Raw genomic sequence first — 18,338 nt, 5'->3', positions numbered from 1 at the left:
TTAGATGGTCTGTGAGTTCCTTTGCTATTATGACTGGAATTAACCCTAACCCACACAGTTGTTTTTAATATTGGTCCTTTGTTTTAGACGAGGACCAGTGATCACCCATAACATTTATCTATGGTCATCGGCACCTCCCTGTCAACTGCTCCTCTCCTTTACCTCCAGAAAGGTCCAGAGCATAGACAGAGACAAGGAAGTGACTACACAGGTCCCCATTTTTCCTTTTCAGGATCAGTAAGGCCATAAAAAGGACAATTCTGTTGCTACATGCTTTATTTTATGTAGATCATTGGAAGATCTGAGCTCTTTGGGATCATGCATTCCCCTCCTCCCTAACCCTGCCACTTTCTACCCCATTGCCTTGTACATACAGTCCTCCCAACCTCTTTGTCTTTTGTTCTAAAATGGTAATCAAACAAATGCTCCCATTTCTTATGGAAGGCTTATGTCAATGGATTGCCCATAAAATTAAGCCATCTGTATCAGCAGACAATGGAAATGGAAGAGGGAAGTCGAGAAGTCTAATATGAAGGGTAGCTTGTTGACAATAGAAGGAGGGGTTAGAGGGCACAAAGGAAAGCAATAACAGAGAAAAAAGGATGCAATTCAGGAAAGATAGGGAGGAAATGAATGGAAATGAGGGAGTATGGAATGGTAGTAGGAGAAGGGAGTTTCAAATGAGACATCTGGTAACATAATTTCTTTATTTGTAAAATAAAGAACTGGACTAGATGATTCCTAAGATTCCTTCTAGTTCTAAATCAATTATCCAGAATTCAGAAGTTAATTTTTTAATCACTCATGATCTCCCTTTTGTAGTCCACTAATAAATCTTGCTTCTCCAGCTCTGTTAATAATAGCAAGACTTCTCAGTTGCCAAAATCTTTTCTTTATGGGCTAGACAATTTAAATTCAATAAAAATTTATTGTCTGTATACACATAAAAGGCACTTTGTTAAGAGATGTATTGTACAACCTTACAAAAAAACACTGAGCATTTTTTCCTGTAAAAAAAAAGCCTGTACATTGTGTATTTTAGAAGAAAACAATATGAAAAAGGACTCACTGATTTATTTTATTTAAGGATCGAAGCCATATTTTGACCTTTAACAACAAAAACAAGAAGAACAAAAAGGTTATCTGCGCCCTAGTTGGTTATAGAGCTTTGAGAGAATTTATTGTGCTGTATTCCCAGGGAGGAGCCATCTCTATCCAAGGGTAAGGTAGGTTTGTTTCTTTGTGGCTCTGCATTGTCTGTCATCAGCAAGTATCCTGCAGACTCCAGAAGGAACACACTTCACTGTTACATCTCCCCCCCCCCCAGCTAACAGCTTCCTCTTCCAATCCTCAATCTTTTTCTCTTTCCCCTGTTGTTAGCCTCCCCCAAGTGTGATTAATCCATCTATTGATCTCCTACTGCCATAAAGAGAAGTGAGATATGCCCAAGAATCAGTGCCAGTGCTCCTGTGTGACTAGACTGTTAAGTTGATGGGAGGAGAGACAAGGGGGAAACCTGTACTTTGACTCAGAAAGCATAAAGATTGGGGTTGAAATGTCAGTGTTCCCCACCAGCCACAGTAAAAGATGCCCTCCCCCTAATACAGATGCCGCAGATTCCCTTTCAAATGAACTAATATGTGCTCCCTGCTATCTGCAACTTGGTTTCACAAAGGTCTAATAAAAGTTTATGGGCAAAAGTGGGGGGAGGAGAAACCTTTTCAAAATTGAGCCAAATGAGAATGTGCTGCATTGATTAAAGCTTCCAGGGAAGATATAATGGATGACCAAAAGCATGCCAGCAAAAGGGATTAGGAGACTAAGAAGGCATTTATCTAATATACCAGAGGCATGGTGGTGGAAAGGGAGGTGAGAAAATGATAACTCAGGATGTGGGGATGGAAAGACTGGATAGAAAACCCCCATCTGAAAAAAGGTGGGTGAAATGAAGTGTAGAGATGCTGAATTCACCCACAAAATGTAGCTTTGGCCCAAATAATGAGTGATGTAAATATGATAAGCCAGAAAATGACTACATAGAGAGTCATAAATTTATTTTTTAGATAAAGTCATAAATACCTTCTCAGTCCCTAATTCACCCTAAATTCAGGATCATCTTTCATTCCATTTCCTAAATGTTTAAAATAACCTTTCAATCATCAAAACACATGAGGCATTCAAGAAAATCTACAAATTCTTTTTCATATTTAGGAAACCAACTTAGATCCTATAGCAAATTCTCTTTTGAATTTAAGTTCATTCAACTAGAAAACTAAACAAGTTGGTAATCTGTTTCTCAGTTTTAGGATCTTTGCTTCCATACAGCAGGTCAAGTAGATAGGTTCATTTCAAGGTTCCTCTTCCCTTAGTGGATAGTATGCATGACTCCAACTCCTGGAAGGCAATATCAAAAAACAGGAAGAGTCTGACATTGAGAGGAAGTCAGGAAAAATGGACTTAAATGGACTGAACATTAGATATAGAACAACTAGGTAGTGAAGTGAACTTCAATCAAATTTGGAGTCAGGATGACCTGAGTTCAAATACAGCCTCTGTCTGCTTCAATTTCCTCATCTGTGAAATATCAATAATAATGGCTGCTACCTGACTTCCAAAGTTGATATGAGGAATAAATAACATTTGTAAGCAACTTATTACAACACCTGGCATATGGTAGGTAGGTACTTAATAAATGCGTGTTCCCTTCCCCAAAGCACTTTGATAAACTTAACCAATTATATAAATGCTAGTAATTATTAGAGAAAAAGAAATCTTAAAGAACCATATAAAAGCTAGTAACTATTATAATTAGAAAAACTATATATAAGCTTAAAGAACTATATAATTATAATTATTAGAGAAACTAAATATAGATAATATTTAAGAACCATATAAAAGCTAATTACTATTGCAATGATTAGAAAAACAACATATATAAATAATTCTGGTTATTATAGTTATTAGAGAAACTATATATAGATAATCTTAAAAAACAGGTAATAATTATTATTATTATTATAATTATTAGAGAAACCATTATGTATTATATATAGTATTAAAAAACACAAGTTATATTATTAGAGAAATTATATTTATAATTAAAGAATATGTAAATTCTAGCTATTATATTATTAGAGAAACTATATATAGAAAGTCTTAAAAACAAATAAATGCTAGTTTTAATTATGATTATTAGAAATTATATAGAGATTCTTAAAGACCTATGTAAATGCTAGCTATAATTATTAAAGAAATTATATATAAAATAATATTAAAAACTATATAAATAGCTGTTATTATTACAATTATTAGAGAAACTACATATAGGTAATCTTAAAGAGCCATATAAATGCTAGTTATTATTATAATTATTAGAGAAATTATGTATATAATCTTAAAGAACTGTAGAAATGGTAGTTGTTAGTATAATCATTAGAGAAACTATATATATATATATATATATACATACATATATATATGTAACCTTAAAGAGCCATGTAAATATTAGTAACTAATATTTACAATAATTATTAGAGAAACTGACTCTATTCTATTACTGGTCCCATAGAATAGTCTGATGGATCAATGTCAAATTGGAAGGAGTGGTGACTTCCAGAGATCCCAGGCCTGGTGTTGTTTAACTTTTTCATCACTAAGATGAAGGCACAGATAATGTGCTCACCAGATTTGCAAAATCTAAAATTAAAATGGATGGATAGTATATTGATGGCGTAGTATCGTTTATCATTCTCTTTTGCCATGTGTTGAAAACAACCTTGGGCTTTGAACCAGGATTAAAATATTTTCTCTTTGTTAGCCAAAAGATACAGGCTTTGCTTGCTGAGGCAGTACCAGGGCTTTTTGATCCTTCACCTTGGTGATTATTTTATAGTGGTTAAATTTGTCTAAAAAATCATTATAATCAGATTAAATCACTTTTAATTTTGTTCATTTTCTATTTTCCATAAGCAACAAAAACCTATTCATTTTAATAGATCACACTGGAATCATTATACCAGCAGTATCTTTTCGTCTTCATCCTTTAAAAAACAATAATTTGATGTGAACTTTGATCTCCCTAGATTCAGACATACAATAATCTGAATGTACAAAACAAAAACAAAAACTTTATCAGTGATGAGTCATTTCCATCCCGTTAAAGAATAATCAATTTCATTGTGTGTGTGTGTGTGTGTGTGTGTGTGTGTGAGAGAGAGAGAGAGAGAGAGAGAGAGAGAGAGAGAGAGAGAGAGAGAGATTGTTTGGGTCTAGCATTTTCTGATTATTTTCTTGAGAAAATACTCATGATTTGTAAAGATAAAGCTTTTGGAGCATTTACATACTATTCGGGTCTTTTATTCCTTATCCTTAATTTACTAAGTTCTAAAATATCTCTCATGGTTCCACTTTTCTCAGTGAAGTCAAGTATCAAGGTACATTTTAATCTAGTTTGGGAGGGGGTCTTATTAATTTCTTTGGAAAATTTCTGTGCTTCATCATTTTCTGCCAATGCTTCCCTTAGCCATCTGATTCTGGCAGAGCATCATTATGACATTGGCTCTTTCTCTCCTGTTTATCTCTGCTAGCACACCCTCCAGACCACAAATTATTTAGGTTAACAAATATCTCATGATAATTAATTATGTAAATTCAAAAACTTCTTGTTTCTATCCAGATAAAATAATACATTCATGCAAAAGAAAATTAAAAATTAGGTTTGACATCCCAAAATGTGCAGTATCAATGGTACTTAAACTTTTAAGCCTAATCTATAACATTCCCCTATAGTTTAGATTAGCTCTAGGTCCAGTTATACAATTCTGGCTCCTCCTGGGTCCTCTAAGATACTGACATCTTCTACACTAGAATATAGTCATATTTATTTGAGGACTGCCAACCTTAAGTTGACACCCGCACTTTACAATTTCAGTCTCAATTTTACTAATGATGAAGCCCGCTCTCATTGCTACTTAATTATATAACTAAAGATCACTTAACTGTATGCCCAAAGGGAGAAGGGAATAAAAAAATACTATCACATGTCATTAATGTTTTCCCATCCTTGATTTTTTCATCTACAAAATGATGTAGTTAGACAATATCATCCCAAAAGTTCCTGCCAAATCTAAATCTCAAGAATTCCATAAACCTAAAAAACAAAAATGATTCATCCTGACACACTATTCATCGCCCATAATTCACAAAAGATCATGTTCCTTTTTCATAGTAAGTTCTACCCATTGCTAGTTATCATTACAATAATCCATCATAAATTGCTGAGGATTTCTTCAGAGCCTTGCTTCAGTTTGTTGAAAGTGACTGATTATGATATTTGATATTCTTAGAATCCAATTTTTGCAGTATATGTGGTCCAGACCCTGCTTCCTAGTACTGTGAATTATATATATCAAGGAAAGCTGTTCCTGGCTTAGGATAGGACAGACAAGATCATCCTCTTCCATTCTGCAAGTGAGTTTCTCTCATGCATCTTCATTGATTCTCATGTTGTTGGAGCTTAAAGAGAATCAGAAGTTATTCCTGGTTTAGTTGAACCACAGGAAAGCTAATGGTTTGGGATTTTTAAAAAATGGATCAGTCAGTATAGGAATGTATAGAAATGGCAGGACAGAGTCTTAAATTTAGTCTAACATTTTTCCCATCACGTCTTTATGTCTAGAGAATCAACAAAATGATAAATCAAGCCCTATTTTGTAGCTTTTGTTAATTTTTGGTGTGAAAGCTTCCACCGAAAACTTAGCAATTAGTTCTTCTAAGATGGGGTCATCCTTGTAAGATGACCCCAGCACATCCATGATCAAAGGCAACTGAGTCTGTTCTATGCTCTTCTAGAGGGTTTCCTCCATTAGATTGTAAATTCCTTGAGTTCAGAACCTATCTTTTTTTTTTTTTTTGCTCATATTTATATCCTTAACACTTAGCCAAATGCATGGTTAATAAATGCTTATTGCCTTCATACCTGCCTAACTGGATAACATTGTTTATTCTCCAGCAGAGAATACTAGCAGAGGGAAATACTAGTCTTCTGCAATTATATGGTTTATTATATGTACAGTAGGTGTAATATTATCATGTATCTGATTTACGATATATCATATCCCCTCAGCACATATGGCAAGAGGATAGATGTGGAATTATAAACACATTCCAGAGAGTCTGAATTCCACGGTTACTTAATAAATTTTAAAACATACAAAAATAATTTAAGGGAATTCTTAGATTAGTTAATCTGGTGTGAGGTGTAGGAAGGCTTAAGAAGCAGACGCCAGTGGATGTAGTAAGCAAATTCTATTCAGAGGCCTAGAATCTGCAAACCAGTGAATTTAATAAAAAAGTTAAGAAAATAAAAGAGCTAAGTAAGTAAGCAAATGAAGTTTACTCTCTCTCTCTCTCTCTCTCTCTCTCTCTCTCTCTCTCTCTCTGTATATGTGTCTATGTGTGTGTGTGTTAAGGGGGAAGGGAATCTTATGCAACATGTAGCACACTTGAACCAATAATGCAACCTAATTCAAATCACATTTCTTTATAAACTCACACTCCAAATAATCAGGAGATAAAGGGAATGATATAAAGGGTATATGTTTAGATCTGGGCAAATGATCTCCCACAAAATCAGTGCTTCCATATTTCACTTAGCTTTGAAATAAAATTGGATCAGAGAGGAACATGGATTGAAAACTGGCTGAAAATTGGCAAATAAAAGAGATCACAAGAAGTGCCAGTATTTCCAGGTCAGGGGCATATACTTTAGTAGAATTATTCATTCCTAGCCTCTTTATCAATAAATCAAAAAGAGGACTTAGCTGGTTGATTAAGTCTACAGATGGTTCTAAATTAGGCAGTGCTGTCAACACCCAAAGGACAACAATGTCCCCAAGGATGTTAGAAATGAGGGGCAGGAAATAACAAAACAGGGTTAAATTGGGCTAGATGGAAACTACATCTGGGGAAAAATAATTCAAAAAGCAGATATCCATTGGGCCAATGAAACTTGGAACACACTGGTGCCAAAAGAGACCCAGGTGCAACACCGGATGGCAAATTAGGTAAGATTTTGAAATATAATGGGACAGCCAAAAAAGCTCATACTATTGTGTGCTGACTTGTCTTACAAAGACTCTTCATAACACAAAAGAAAAAAATCTGTCTACTTTAATCGATCTAGCATTTTATTCTACTTATTGAAATTGTATAACAGAAGTGTGATGGTAAATGTTTAACAACTAATTCTCTTTTAAAAAAAATGGGGAAGGGCTTCATGACACACTTGTAAAGTAAATTCAATCTGCATCATTAACATTTTCTCCATTATTTTTTTAAGTTTAGGCAATTCACAAAATAATAAAAATAAAACCCTAATTTGTATTTATATGCCAATTTCCAAAGCAATTTCCAATGCTCACATTGAAACTTTAACAATCCAACTCAAAGGCTCAAGCCGACTCCAGTACAGGATCAAACTTACTTACTATAAATATAGCTATTTATATATATGGTTTTTATAGTTATTTAAATAGTTATTATTTAATTATTAGTTAATTAAATAGTAATAATGACTCATGGCCAGAATGTAGTAAAGGCCAGCAAGGACTAACTTAGGACACAAGATTCCATTGAGAGAGAGTTTAAGGTATCTTAAAGGTGAGAGCCTTTTGAGGCTGGTGAGAAGGAAAAGTAGAACAGTATTGGGGAAAGCAAATTGTACTGACCTGGGATTCATTGGGCCCACTGCTGGATAAGGAATTTTATCTGGTAGGTTGCTAATTTCACTACTTATAATTGATAATATATTCAAAGTTCAGTTGTTTCTTGCTGATGGTTCACAAGTATTTTTAGTGCTCTTTAAATTTCACACTTTATGGCTTGGATATAACAATTGTAAATAAACACACCATATATTTGCCTGTTTATATGCAACTATATTTAGCTGATTCTGATGGGTTTGGTTTATTCTTGGGTTGGGGGACACAAGTTGCCACACTTGAAATTGAAACAGAAATAACAATTTAATCTAGTAAGGAATAATTTGTGAGTTTAGTTTTGGAGAGATTTAGTGAATTTTATAGCACACATTATCTGATACATGTCTAGGTTGCAGCCAGTATGAAAAACTCTCCCATCAACTTATCTGCAACCAGAAGATGACTCTGCCCAAATATGGAGAGCCATCTGATGTCATTTTAAATTATTATCTCTGATTGAAGACAAAGAACTTAGAGTTTTGCTACCTTTCAAAGTCATTAAATGTCTGCCTCAATACAGAAACAGTACTTGAACTAGACTAAAATGAGAGAAGTTTAGATACTTAAGTAATTAAACATTAACTGTACCCTGCACTGTACCAAACTCTGGGGTCATAAAAAGAGGCAAAAAATCAGTCCCTGCCTCTAAGGACCTTACAAGCTAATGGAGGAGACAGCAAGCAAATAGATACGTAAAAAACATGCTATGCAGAATAAATAGGAAATAGGAGAGGGAAGGCCTTAGAATTAAGAAGAATTGAGAAAAGAAAAAGACATAGAAGTGAGGAACCAGAGATAGAATAGTGGGAGGGACTAGTCTAGGAGTGACATGTCAAGGAATCCAAAGTGTGGAATCATAATAAGACAAGACAAGCAGACACTTTGTCAAGACAAAGTGATCAGAAGCACAGGATAGTAGATGTAGCTCCAGAAAGCATTTCATTTGACACTTGAGGTAACTGAGTCCCAGAAATTTTAAGGAACTTTGCCCAAAGTAACACAGGTTGTAAAAATGACAGAGCTAGAATCCAAATCCAATATAGTAAATTTCTATTCTACAAGTCTCACCTCAGAAGCAAGTACTCTTTTTTGCCTGAGAAAACAGATTATGAGGGTGCCTGGTCAAATAAATGAAGAATCCTCTGAGTGGTGAACTAGCTTCCAGACTTAAGGCAATTGAATTTGTCATACAATTATCCCTTTGCACATTGAGGCTTTCCCCATCACCGTTTTAATATGCTGTATGTTGGTATAAGAAATTAAATGGGAATTTGGGGGGAATTTTGTAGAAGCTACAACTGACACTCAAAGGTCAACAGATGACAAAACCTCTGATGAAATACCCAAATTTTACAATAAGATATTGTGAATACCCCATAAAAGAAGCAAAAAAAAATTCAAACTACTTCTGTGATATGAAGGAAGGGACAAAAAATTTTACACAGATCTTCCAGATTGTGTGGGTGCCATGTCTCTAACCACCTCAATGTGGAAGGGATAACCCCCTTCAATGCAGCAAGAGTGCATGATTTCTCTTGGCTGCTGCTAGATTCCAATCCAGAGAACTCTAAAGAACTAACAATTCTTGAATGTCCGTGCTGATATCGCTAGCCTTCAGCAAAACCACCTCTGGTTCTCCCAACTTATAAATTCATTATTTCAATATATATTGAAGCTCTCTCTGATACCACCCTTGTCTGATGACCCAAATCACTGATTGAAACTAACTAAACCTGATAATTACTCTCTCCTCCCCAGTTAAACAGCTAAGAAGATGGTTATCAATGTCACTGGAGCAAATAGAAGTTCTGCCCCAAATAGAAAGCACTCGACCTATGTAGAGTATTGTTATTTAGTGCTCTATCTTCACAAATGATTTGAAGCAAATACAGCACCATCCCATCTTTTGTTCTGCAACTGTAGGCCTTGTTTTCAGTGGCAATTATGTAATAATAACAATGTATTGTTCCTTATATGGAAACACATGGTTTTAGAATCAAGGGATCCAGGTATGAATCTTGACTCAAGCCTTTACACTATGACACTACCTCATTTTTTTTCACTGGCAAAATATTGTTGGTCTCAACAATCTTTAAAGTCCTTCCGAGCTTTAAATCTTTGGTTTCTCCTAAATAGGTTATCAACTTCCAGGAAAGAACCAACAATAGGGAGAAGAAAGATGTTCCTCTCCCTGGCTAGAGCAAAGGGGCAGAACATGCATCGGAGCTGCCTGCTCAGCACAGCTGCATCTCATCAAGTGAAAGGCAGGGGGCTTGGCTAAGGCATCTCTTCTGATGTAACTAGGTATCCTGGCCGCCAAAGGAAGAGTTTGTCTAATTGTTTTGACATTTCTGCTCTCAGACACTGCTCCTCTTTCTATTCCTCACCTACTTCATCATACCTTGCCTGTGGATCTGTCCTCTGCCCCAAATGTCTTGATCTACTCTTTCTCCTGGTTTAAGGTCTATGGATCAGCACTCATTGGCTCAAACATCCTGGGCTTCATAATTTTCCCATTAGGACGAGGTAGGAATAAATGCTATCTTGTCCCATCCACTCCCCAATTTGCCCAATTTTGCTTAATATCTAGACTAGGAGAAGCTGGTTAAATGTGACTATGCTTAGCCTGAATGGGGACGACAGGAGCCTGTTAACAGCTGTCCAAAGACGATGGTGGGAAAAGAACCAAAAATTTTTCTATCTTCCCCTTGTGGCAAGAAAAAAAAAAGACTTTCTCCCTTGTGCCGATTAAGATTCTGGCCCATGCTTTATGCTCTAGCTCCAGTTGGCTGTTTGCAGGGACCCCCGGACAACTTCCTCAGTGGAATGGAATTATCTAAGCCCTTCCCCTAAATAACTATTACAATGGAGCCTGATGATTTAATCAAATCTTCTTCAGACTGCCTGTGAGACAACTGGCTGGGTTAGGGATGCAATCTGTGATCATGGAATGAAGCCAAATTAATTGGGATTGAACCCATAACCCTTGTCTCATTAGCAGGATGCTCTAAACCAACTGTGCTAACTAACCAGCCACATACAGTAAGACTGGCAAAATGGCAGGATTATCTATTATAACAATTTTCCTCACAATCGTGCTTTGTCTTAATAAAGATATTCCATAAGAATGACATAAACTGTATCACCATATGGTTAAAACTTAATGTTTGAAAGAATCAAATGGGTGTTATAAAACCGTACAATAAGGCTATCAGAACTCAACATTTCAATACTATTTGGCCCATTTTGTTGTAAGCCTATCCTTATTGATTGACATACCTTTCTAACAATAAGTAAGTTGAGGAAAGACAGACAAAGAGATTAAATCATCAGGCTCCATTGTAATAGTTATTAGAGGAAGGTCACACAGAGAGGAAAGACAGGCAGAAAGAGCTAGAGAAAGAGAGAGAGAGAGAGAGAGAGACAGAGAGAGAGAGAGAGAGACAGAGAGAGAGAGAGACAGAGACAGAGACAGAGACAGACAGAGACAGAGATACAGAGAAAGGAACAAAGAGAAACAGAAAGACAGCTACAAGAGATAGAAAAATATGTATGTGTATTGGGGAGAGGGAATGGCTTGAACCTGTCCCTTATTGGTCTAGGGAATTTAAAGGTGAGTATGGCATCATCTCTGTAATTTATATTTTTATAGAGTTGCCTAGATCAAAGCTTCTTAAACTGTGAGTCATGATCCTATATGGGGTCTTGTAAATGAATGTGGGGTTGTGAAATTATGATTTATTATCAAAAAATGCTTGATTTATATATCTATTTTATATGCCCATATACCTGGGGGTCATGTAAAAATTTCTTGGACAGAAAAAGCTCAACGGATAGAAAAAGTTTTAAGAAGCCTTGACCTAGAGCACTGGTAGATTTAATGGGTTTGCCCCAAATCCCACATTCAGGATGTATCAGAGGCTGAATTCTAATTCAGGTTTTCCTGGCTTTGGATCCCATTCTCTATTAATTACACCAATTCTACCATTCTCTCTGTCTCTTGTGGTGGATATATAAGTATATTATGCACATGTAGATATACTATAAATAGTATCACTTGAAAAACTAACATCAAAGTAGAGATAGAACATTGAACAAAAGCCAAGATCCTGAAGCAAATGAAAACATTCAGAATCAATCTCTTAGTAGAGAAGTTAGGTTTTAGGAAAAAGGCCATTTCATCTTGAGATTATATTAAAAGTGGAAATGTTGAGAACTTTTAAGAGCTAGAGGAAGAGAGATGAAGGAGATCAAAATAAATGGCCATCATTAAAGTTGGAAAGCCCTGAGGGAAGAGAGAAGATTTGGAAAAAAAATTGGGAATTAATTAGAAATGATTGAAAAGATTGCCATGTAGCCACGAGGACAGAAATTAATTACATGATTTTTAATTTGACTTCATAATTTTGATTTACAAGATTACATGAATTTGTAGTGATTGTGGTTTTGTGTTTGTACCCTGCTATCTTGTTGCTGCTGGTTATGGGTGAGGAGAAAGATGTTTTATTAATGTCTCTTTCACTTTGTCTCACTCCCTAATAACTATATGTATCATCCTCGCTTAAAAATAACAACAAGAAAGTATGGCCAAGCAAAAGTGATCATTGTATTGGCCATACCTGACAAAGTATGCTTTATCCAGCATACTTCACCACCTCTGACAAAAGGCAGTTCTGTCTCTCTATTTTTCTCTGTCTCTCTGTCTCTGTCTCTCTCTGTGTCTCTCTTTCTCTCTGTCTATCTGTCTGTCTCTGTCTGCTTCTGTCTCTGTCTCTGTCTCTCTTCCTCTCACTGTTTCTCTCTGTCTGTTTCTATCTGCTTCTGTCTCTGTCTCTGTCTCTCTCTCTCTCACTGTCTGTCTCTGTCTGTCTGTCTGTCTCTGTCTGCTTCTGTCTCTGTCTCTGTCTCTCTCTCTCTCTCTCTCTCTCTCTCTCTCTCTCTCTCTCTCTCTCTCTCTCTCTCTCTCTCTCTCTCTCTCTCTCTCTCTCTCTCTCTCTCTCTCTCTCTCTCTCTCTCTCTCTCTCCTCTACTTTTTCCCTATTCTATTAAACCCATTTTCCATCTTGGATGTAAAGGAAAGGTGGGGAATGAGGGAAGGAGTATTTTCCAACCTCCTATCCTGGATTGCCAAAATTACATCCTAGGCAACAGGTGAACAGGTTTTATCATAGACATTTTCCCTTCCACCACTCCAGCTTCCTATACCCCAGAGGGCTGGGCAGAGCACATACCCAGTATATCTTTCTCAACTCTCCTGCTAAAGCTCCTGCTTCCTTCCCACCTCCATTATCTTTTAATATTTACCACCATCTTTGATAGACACTGAGCCTCCATCCCTAATCCTATGCCCCTATGGGGAATAACCCAGAATTTCTATTCCACTTAAGTCTTCAGATGCACTCCTCTCTTTCCAGTAGTGTCAAGGGTAAGGTAAGAGTAGGAGGACAGCTGCACCACCTCACTCCTTGATGATATGACTATTCACTCATTTTTATTAGCAGGGAGTCACAAACTATAATCCTATAGTAAACTGGAGGTCTTCCCTTCTACTCTGTCACTGAATCCTAAGATGTTCTTTGCTGTTATATTCATTAAACCCCTGGTCATTATCAAATATGTCCTTTTGTTCCTTTGGTAAGACTTCCAGGTCTTTCTTTCCACTTTGTTTGGAGTGACATTTACTGTTTCTCTTCATTAGTATAAACTCCTTAAGACAAGGACTTTCTTCCATTTAAAATTTGTATTCCCAGCACTTAATAATATAACTCAAAAATAATCACTCAATTAAGACTTTTTTTAGTACATTCACTTCACACACACACAACTTGCAAATCTGCATTGACTCCACTTACATTTTCCAAGACCAGAGCAACAATGCAAATGTTGGAAGCAAATAGCATATAGTAAATGCCCACACGGGGTGAAGGGATATGCAACTTATTTAGAGAAGCATTTCATTTGGCACAAAGGGATGTGCCTTCTAGAAGAAAGGCAAGGCATAAACAAACATGGCTCCATGTGCAACTAAAAGCTCTGTCAGAAAGGAGAGGAAATGTTGAAAACAAAAAACCTAACTCAGAAGGGAAATGGTCCGGAGGATTGTGTGTCATACTCCAATGTCAAGCTCATGAGTTTTGAATTCATTGGAGTGGGGCTGGAGAGGATAGAATCTTTAGCAGGTCAATGTGAACAGTCCTGCCTTGTGACCAAGTCTTCCCATGATGAATGATGAGGACACTGGCAAAGACTACCAAATCAGCAGCCCTCGAGGTATGGGAACACCTTAGCCTGGCAATATTTTTAAGGTCATTATGGAAGCTGACTAATGAGATAGAACATGCTGAGCCAAAGAAATTTGGGCTACAAAGACACATTTAGACCCTTTCTGGTCCCCTGACATATAATTTCAACCCCAAACAGCAAAAACCATCAAGTTTATGATCCCTCTCCTGAACTGAGCTCAAGATGAACATAAGATTGATGCTGTGAAGACCTAAAGAAACAAGGCTTTGTGATTCTTAGGACAAGAATGTAGAAATTAATCAAATATTTCAAGATGGAAATGCTTAACTAAGGGAAAGACTGAATTTCCCATTTCTTGTTCAGTCATTTCAGTCATATCCAACTTTCATGACCCCATTTAGGGTTTTCTTGGCAAAAATCTTGGTGTAGTTTGTTGTTTTCATCTCCAGTTCATGAGGAAACTGAGGAAACAAGTTAAGTGACTAGTCAAAAGTTCCACAACTGGTGTCTGAGGCCAGAGTTAAATTCACAAAGATGAGTCTTCCTAACTCCAGATCAGCATTCTATCCATTGCTCCACCTAACTGGCATGTGTTTCTCACTGATGATCTAGGGAAGCAGCATCATAGAAAGATCAGAACAAAGGATCATTGAGCCATGATGGCCAAAGAGAAGACCCTTGTAGAGAGGGGAAACTAGAAGAAACATGAACTAGACTCAAGAACAAAGCAGGAGAGGAACCCATTTCTCTCACCACACATTTTCCTTTCATCCAATGATCTTGTGTCTCTGCTGAGTTGAAAAAAGGAGACCTGAGAGCAGGTCTCATATTGCTAATATGAGATCTTATCTTAAGGTCATGAAAAGGGAGATAAATGATTCCCTCCCAAAATTAAGACAAAGGAGGCCATGAAGAAATTTTTCTCCTTCCAAGACTGATTAGTCAAGCCTTCATCTATAATCTTCTTTGACAGACATTATTTAATAAATGAAAATATTTAATTTACATAGTACTGTGCTTTGGCAATGGGAGGAGGGAGAAAGCTTCTCTGAAAACATCCTGACTTTTTATACGTTATTTCTATTTTTCTAGCCAATCAAATGTTGTTGTTCCCTGGGGGTGTTAATCAATTATCAGTACGTTCATTTTTTGCTATTTGAAGACTGTGCCCAGTAAAACCAAAAATATAATAAACTGAAGGGTTTTGTAATTGAAATGAACATTTCTTCCTTTCTATCATGCCTGGATGTAGGAAATTAAATTTTGTATGTTAACTATATTGTCAATAATGCATTTCATAAAGGTCATAATGTCTGGACTTTAGCAAAATGACTTTTTATTTAACTATTAAGATTCCCCCCCCTTGTTATCAAAAGAAATGCCAGTGGAATTACTTTTTTATTTCATTCTGTAACATTAGTCTATTTTATTGCATCTTATTCAACATCTGCTCAGGCTATGCTATGAAACCTCCAAATTTTATTGGTGATAGGGTCTATCAGTCTAAAGTGGATTTTTCCTATCTCCCAGCCAGCACTATGTGCTAGTTTCAATTCAAAAGGCTCCCACATATTTGGTGTTTTTGCCATGTCTTTTTCCCATATTAGAAACCAAAATGGGTATTTTTACAGGTGTGAAATTGTGAACACCAGACTTATTCAAGAACACCTGATATAAATCCCAATTCTGAAAAATGACAATAAATAAAATAATAAAAATTAAAGTAAATAAGTAAACTGTTTATAAGTAAATAATAAGAGTTATAGTAATGATAGTGATAATAATATTCTTTTTAATTTTGATAGTATTTTATTTTTCCAATTATGTGTAAAAGTAGTTTTTGACATTTATTTTCATAAGTTTCAAATTTTTCTTCCTCTCTCTCTTACCCCCTTCCTCTAGCAGGGCATCAAACAGTCTGATATAGGTTATCATGAACAATCATTTTAACATATTTTCATAATTTATTATATTCTTTAGATAGCTAAGTGGCGTAGTAGACAGAGTAGTGGTCTTAGAGCAAGATGGCTTGAGTTCAAATTCTGCCTCAAACACTTACTATGGGCAAATCAATTAATTTCATTTCTCATTATTACCCAAACTAGACTAAAATGTAATTAGGAAATGTTTAATTTAATAAATCAAAGTACAATAGAGCAAAGGCAACATTATGTTTCAAAACGGCTAATATGTAGCTATAGGAATCCTTGTATACAAGTGGTCCCATCTCTATTTGAGTTTAAGATGTTAGATTGGATGATATCCAAGATTCTGTACAAATCTAAGCTTAAATTTCCCATGTCTGGAGGTTTCTAAAAATAGAAATCAGATATGCTTTGTAGGATATTGCAGATGGGCTTCTAACATGGATATTGATTAGATCAATTGACCTTTGAGGTCCAAAATTTCATTTTTCTGATTTCATGAATCCTAGAGTAGAATTTTGAAGGCAGCTTATGCGTATGAAAAGTTCTCAGTTCTAGACAGCACCAAAAATAAATTTTTTATGGACTTTCTGAGCTGCATTAAAGGCACCCTTGCCTGCCTTTGATCGAGAGGGAAATATAAGCATGCACAGGTGTGCACATGCGCGCATGCACACACACACAATATTTTCGTTTTCATTACTTATGTCAAAGGGTCTAGATTAATTTTGAAGTAATTTTCTTTTGAGTCAAGCCCTTACTCAGAAATCTAGAAAAAGGAAAAAAATCTTTTAACTGAATAGTCTAGTATGCTGGCACCAATCCCATACCTGTAAGCATGCGAGCCATAATACATCAGCAGAAAACTTGATTAATAGTGAAAGGAGAATCAAATAGCTTTGTACATTCTCCAAGTGAATTATAATGTCCCCACTTCCCATAAAGTCCCATACCAAGCATTTCCCGGTGTAGCTTGTTGGGTCCCCAACACAGCCGATCAACCGCTCTTGAATCTCCATTGGCCAAAGCGCTAAGTCGTTGTTTTCCCAATCCAGTGTGCTCTTTTGGAGGGATTTTCAAGCATGTCTGGAATCCTTTAAGGATTTAGTACTTTCTCTGATCTTTTTACCTTTAGTGATAACAAGGGTGAGCCTCGGCAGGAGTTATATCTGGACCCAGAGTAATGTATGATTTAGCAACAGAACTCTATGCCAAGGATCTCATCTTTACTGATCAAATGAAATAATATATGGAAAGAAACTTGTCAGTTTATAGTACAATGAAAATATTAATTATTAACATTATTATTTACTGTTAAATGTAGGTTATTGATGTAATTAAACTACCTAATCAGGAAGTGATCAAAAACACTTCTTACTTCTATTGAAAAAAGGTATCTGTGTCCTAACCCCTTATTCTTTCTCAATTTACTCCACTTAAGAACATGGATAGGAATATTCTAATCATAGGAGCCTGTCAATTACCAGTCCCAGGGAAGGCTATATGTTCAACTATTCTTAAGACATGATGCCTTCAGGCCATTATCAGTTTCTGAAGTTACTTTAGAGAGTTGGAGAATGGCAGATCCCTGCTATATATTCCTGTAAAATCTTAGTTTTAGAACTGCAAGGGACCTTAGAGAACCATTGGTTCAAACTCTACGTTTTATAAAGGAAGAAAATAAGAAACAGAGTGATTAAGTGATTTGTCCAAAATAATGGCAGGGTCAAGTTTTGATACAAAAATCAATTCAAAACACGTTCTCTTAGAAATGACATTGATAAGCTGGAAAGGGTCAAGAGAAGGATAATCCATATGGTAAATTGAAAGTCTTTGAATTTACACCACATACACATCATTTGAAGTTAATAGTACATATCATTTGCAATGTCTGCTTCTCACAACCACTCTAAGAAGTAAGTACTACTTTTATACTTGTTTTATAGATGAGGGAACTTAGGCAGAAAACTTGACTTGCCCACAGACCTACAGCTAGTGTTTAAGGTTGGATTTGAACCCCAATTTTCCTGACTTCAAGTCCAGAGTTCCATCTATGGTTCTACCTTGCTGAAGGAACTAAAGAATGTTTAACTTGGAGAACAGAGAGCTATGATAGCTTTCTTCAAGTATTTTAAAGACTATGATGTGGAAACAAAGAAAGAAGAATTGTCTTGTTTGACCACAAATAGCAAAATTAGGCTCAATGGGTAGAAATAACAGACTCCAATTCAGGCAGATGTTAGGAAGAACTTCCTGACAGAGGTGATCCAAAGTGGGTGGGGTGACTTCAGGAGATAGGTTCCCCCCCTTATTGGAAATCTTCAATAAACAACTGGATGATCACTCACTATGCAGGAGAGAGTAGATTGGACTATTTGATTATTAAACTTCTTTCCAAATCTAAAATCAT

Source organism: Sarcophilus harrisii, chromosome 3 (assembly GCF_902635505.1).
Source record: "Sarcophilus harrisii chromosome 3, mSarHar1.11, whole genome shotgun sequence".
Taxonomy (NCBI): Eukaryota; Metazoa; Chordata; class Mammalia; order Dasyuromorphia; family Dasyuridae; genus Sarcophilus; species Sarcophilus harrisii.
The sequence above is the reverse complement of the archived record's forward strand: the minus strand, read 5'-3'. Positions refer to the sequence as shown.